Here is a 6,073-nt window from a genome sequence, read left to right as displayed (position 1 = left end):
TCTTTTATTTGATACTTATTGAACTTTTCTTTTTAGTTCTCTTTTTTATGTCCGATTTAATATTGTTTCTCCACCTGGAGGAAATAAAGTTTGATGATGATGATAAACATTCTACAGCAGTGATCGTGAAGGTAATAGTTTATAAAGATATTTAAATAGCGTTACAGGTTTGAGATTGATAAATCAGAACTCTTCTACACAGTGGCCGTGTAGTATGATAATAGTTGTTATTATAGATATGGTTTTTACAGTTTTTGAGATGTGATAGTACAAATAACAATTTTATTCAGCAGTGGCCGAGTATGTAAATAATTGTATATTTAGGATATGAGTTTTTACAGTTTGAGATTGACATTACAGTGAAGCATTCTACAGAAATAAGCCGTGTAGGTAAGTAGTTTGAATTTAAATTAAGGTTTTACATTTTGAGAATGGATATAACAAGAACATTCTTCCATCAGTGACAGTGTAGGAATATATAGTTGTATTTATATATGGTTTATTCCAGTATGAGATTGATATTCCAGAAACATGTCGTCGAGCAGTGGACGTGTTAGGTATATAAATTGTATACAGATATGGTTTTTTAAGTTTGAAATTTACATTACATAAACATATCTTCCAGAAGTAGCCGAGTAGTTGATAGTTTGTAATTAGATAAGGTTTTACAGGTTAGAGATTTGAATAGTCTACCGATCATTCCTTCAGCAATGTCAGTGTAGGTAAATGTTTGTATTTTAAATGGGTTTTAACAGTTTGAGATTGACATTAACAGAACATTCTTCATGCTGTGGTCCGTGTAGGTCATAGTTTGTATATATTATAGCGTTTATTACAGTATTTGAAGATTGACAATAGCAAAAAATTCATCAGCCGTGGTCGTGTAGGTAATCAGTTGTATTGAAGATGGGTTTTACAAACACAGTTTGAGATTTGATAATAACAGATCATTCTTCAGCAATGACAGGTGGAAGGTAAAATATTGTATTATCAGCTAGGATAGATATTACAGATAGAAGTATTGATAAGGTAACAGATCAATCCTTCAAGCAGTGAAAGTGTAGGTGTAATAGATAGTTATACAGCTAGGGTTTATTACAGTGTGAGATTATTAGTACCAGAACATTCTACAGCAGATGGTCGTGTAGGTTTATCAGATGTGAATACCAGTCCTAGTTTTAACAGTTTGAAATTTATAGTACCAAGAACATTCTATCAGCAGTTGCCGTTGAAGTTGAAAAGTTGTAATTTAAAAAGGGATTTATACAGTTATCGAGAGGATAGACACTTACAGAACAATCTTCAGAAGAAGCCGTGAAGGTAATAGTTTGTAAAAAGATAAGGTTTTACAGTTTAGATGATTAGATCATAACATTCATTCAGCAGTGCCGAGTATATGGGGGTAACATGAACATTCTTCAGCAGTGAGCGTTGTGGGTAGTAGTTTGTTTTTTAGATGGGGTTTTTACAGTTCGAGATTGACAGTACAGAACAATCTTCATCAGTGGGTCGTGTAGGTAATAGTTTGTATATGAGATATGGTATTACAGGATTTAGAATGAGTAGTTACAGATCATTCTTATCCAGCAATGGTCAGTGTAGGTAGTAGTTGTATTTAGCTAGGGTATACAGTTGTGAGATTAATTAGAAACAGAACATTCTTCAGGCAGTAGCAGTGTAGTTATAGTTGTAATACAGATATGGATATACAGTTTGGAAATTTATAGAACAGATCTTTCATCAGCAATGACCGTGTAGTTGATAGTTGTTTTTAGCTAGGGCTTAACCATTTGAGATTTGATAAAACATAACATTCTTCAGCAGTGGCCGTGTAGGTTATAGTAGTATACAGATAGGTTATACAGTTTGAGATTTGATAGTACAGAGCATTCTTCAGCATTATTCAGTAGTAAGGTTTATAGTTGTATACAGGATAAGGTTATACAGTTTTGAAATGTATAAAGTACATAACAATCTTCAGCAGTGCCGTGTAGTTGATAGATTGTGATTTAAGATAAGGCTTTACAGTATTGAGTTTGATTATGTACAGAAATATTTTTCAGACAAGTGGCTTGAAGGAAATAGTCTTATACAGATAGGGTATTTTTTACAGTTTGAGATTGTATAAGTACTGAGCATTCATTACAGCAGTGATCCTGTAGGTACATAGTTTGTATTAATATAAGGGTTTTACAGTTTGAGATTTGATATTACAGAACATTCGTCTGCATGGCCCGTGAAGGTATATAATAGTATTGTTATTAGATATATGGTTTTAGCAGTGTTGAGATTGACATTACAGAACAATCGTACAAGAAAAATAAGAGCCGTGTAGGAGTAATAATTGTATTTAGATAATGGTTTTACAGTTCGGAGATTGACACTTACAGAACATTCCTCATCAGTAGCCGAGTAGAAAAGTGTATATTAGATAGTACAGAACATTCTTCACAGTTGTCGTGTAGGACAGTAATATAGTAATATAGATAAAGGTTATACAGATTGAGATTGATAGAACAGAACATTCTTCATCATTGGGTCGTGGTAGGAAAAAAGTTGTATATTTAGATAGGATTTTTACAGTATGTAGATTGATAGAATACTAGAACATTCCTACAGCAGTGGACAGTGTAGGCAAATAGTTTTGTATTGAGAATAGGGTTTTACAGTATTTGAGATAGATATACTGATCATTCATTCAGCATTTTACAGTGTAAGGTAATAGATGAAATACAAGATAGGGTTATACAGCTTTGAAATTAATGGTACAGAACAATCTACAGTAGTGGTCGTGAAGGTACAGAAATAGTTGTAATAACGATACGGTTTAACAGTTTGAGAATTAATAGTACAGAACATGTCTTCAGCAGTGGTCCGTGTAGGTAATAGTTGTATTAATATAGGGATTATACAGTTTGAGATTAAAATTACAGAACATTCTTCAACAGCAGTTTAGTGTAAAGTATAAAAGTTGTATTACATAATATGGGTTATAAAGTATTGAGTAATGATTACTACAGGAACATTCTTCCGCAGTGACCGTGTAAGGTATAGTTGAATTTAGATGGGGAATTTTTAACAGTGTATGAGATTGATATTACAGATCATTCTTCCTAGGCAATGACAGTGTAGGAAAAAGATTGATATTCTAGATGGGTGTGGTCTGTCAGGTTTTATCTACAGTTTGAGATGATATACAGAAACATTACTTTCAGACAATGACCGTGGTAGGATAATACATAATGTAGGTGAATTTAGATTCGGTTTTTAACAGTATTTTAGATTAAATTAGATCATAAACAATCTTCTGCAGTGACCGGTAGGTAAAATCAATTTATGATTTAATTACTAGAATAGGTTTGTTAACAGTTAGTAGATTTGCATATTTCAGAACATATCTTCAGCATGGTCCGAGTTAGTGTAATATTGTATACAATGGGGTATTTACAGTTTGAGATTCAGCTAATACAGAACATTCTACAGTAGTGGCCGTTGTAGGTAATATTTTGTTATGTCAAGATGGGGGTTTAACCGTTTTGAGAATTGATATTACAGAACATTCTACAGCAGTGGCCGTTTACGTAAAACATTTATTTAGATAGGGTATAACATTTTGAGATTGATAAGAACAGAACATTCTTCATAAGTTGCCGTGTAGCAATCGTTTGTATTTATAATATGGGTAAAGTTTGAGATTGAATTACAGAAACAATCCCTCAGTCGAGTGGCCGTGTACGTCAAGGTTGTAATTTGGATAGAGTTTAACAGTTTGAAGATTGACTTATTACAGAACATTTCTTTCAGCAGTGACCGTGGGGGGTGTTTAGGAACAGTAATAGTATGTGGAAAATATGGTTTTAACCGCGTTTAGATTGGCATAGATCAGAACATTACCTCACAGCATTGCGTGTAGGAAATAGTTGTAATTGAATCATGATTTACATTTGAGATGCTAGTACAGACACAGATTCAGCATGGTGCGTGGAGGGTATAGTTGCATTTAGATATGTTTTACACTTTGAGGATTGATAGTGCCGAACAATATTCAGTCAAGTGGTTCTTGTAGTTAACAGTTGTAATTTAGATAAGGTTTTACAGTTTGAGACTGACGTATTACAGCAACATCATACATCAGCGAGTGGTCGTGTAGTAAAGTAGTTGAAATTTAGATAAGTTTTTTACAGTCTCTGAGCATGACACATAAGCGAAGCATTCTTCAGCATGTCGTGTAGCTGTACAATAGTTGTATTAACAGATAAGAGGTTAGATACAGGCTTTCTGAGAAAGATATTACAGACACATACTTTCAGCAGTGGTCTGACGTAAGGTAATAGTCTGACATTTAGATAGGAGGTTTTACAGTTTTGGGATTTGTTAGTACACAGAACATTTCTTCAGCAGTGGCCGTGAGTAGGTAATAGTTTGGACATTTACAGATAGGGATTAACAGTATTGAGATTCTGGATACGTACAGAACATTCTTCAGCAGTGATAGCCGAGTAGGTAAAAAATGTATTTAATGGGATTTTACAGTTTGAAGATTGATATTAAAGAACATTCTACAGTAGTGGCCCGAGTAGGTAAATAGTTGCATTTAGAAATGTTTTTCACACGTTTGAGCATTTGTATATTACAGAACTATTCCTTAACCAGGTGGCCGTGTACGTACTTAGTATGTACTTTAGATAGGCGTTTTTACATTTTTTTGAGATTGACAGGTACAGAACATTATTCATGAAGAGGTCTTGTAGTTAATAGTTGTATTTAGATATGGTATTACAGTTTGACATTCTATTACAGGACAGTCTTCAGCAGTGGACGAGTACAGAAATAGTTGTATATAGATAGGGTTTTACAGTTTGAGATGGCTATTACAGAACAATCTTCATAAGTGTCCGTGTAGGCTAATAGGTTTTTAGAGTTAGATAGGGCATTACAGTTTGAGTGTTTGAATAGTACCGAACATTTTTCAGCAGTGCTCGCGTGAAGGTAAAAAGTTTGTATGTTTGACTAACGGTTTTATCTAGTTTGAGAATTGATAGTACAGACAATCTTCAGCAGTGGTCGTGTAGCGTAATAGTAGCATTTAGATATGGTTTTAACAGTGTGAGATTGAGATTACTACTAACATTCTTCAGCAGTGTCCCGTGTAGGTATAATTGTATATATAGATAGAACAGAACATTCTTCAGCAGTGGTCGTGTAGGTACAGTAATAGATGTATATCTAGGATAAGGTTTTACCATTTTGGACAGATTGATAGACTCAGAACTTTCTTTAGCAGTGAGGTCCGTGTAGAGAAAAAGTTTTTGTATTTAGATAGGGTTTTACAGTTTGAGATTGATTAGTACTAATCATTCTTCAGCAGTGGCCGGTATAGGTTATAGATTGTATACAGATAGGGTTTTAACCAGTTTGACACACACACACACACACACACACACACACACACACACACAGCAGTGGCCGGTGTAGGTATTAGATTTATTTAGATAGCTACAGAACATTCTTCAGCAGTGTCGTCACAGTACAGTAGTAGTTGTATAGATATAGGGTTTTTACAGTTTGCGATTGATGGATCAGAACTTCCTGCAGTAGTGGCCGTGTAGTATAGTAATAGTTGTATATATATCAGGTTATACAGTTTGAAAGATTGATATTACAGAACAGTTTTACAGTATATAGAGTCCGTGTAGGTAACAAGTTGTATTATATGAAGATGGTTATTACACTTTGAGGTTAGATAGTACAGAACATTATTCAGCAGCTGTCCTTGTAAAGTAGAAAGTTGTAACATTGATAAGTGTTTTTACAGTTTGAGATTGATATTACAGAACATTCCTTCAGCAGTGGTCCGTGGAATGTTAATAGTTGTAAATTAGATAAGGTTTTAACATTGTTGAGATTGATTATTACAGAACAATTCTTCAGCAGTTGGATCGTGTAGGTAATATGTGTTATTTAGAATATGGTTTTTACAGTTTGAGAAAAGATATTACAGAACATTCCACAGCAGTGGCCGTGTATGTAAACATAATGTAGTTGTATTTAGATAAGTGTGTTTACAGATTGA

The sequence above is a fragment of the Argopecten irradians genome, unplaced genomic scaffold (assembly GCF_041381155.1).
Source record: "Argopecten irradians isolate NY unplaced genomic scaffold, Ai_NY scaffold_0329, whole genome shotgun sequence".
In the NCBI taxonomy this organism is placed as follows: Eukaryota; Metazoa; Mollusca; class Bivalvia; order Pectinida; family Pectinidae; genus Argopecten; species Argopecten irradians.
Note: the sequence above shows the minus strand (reverse complement) of the source record.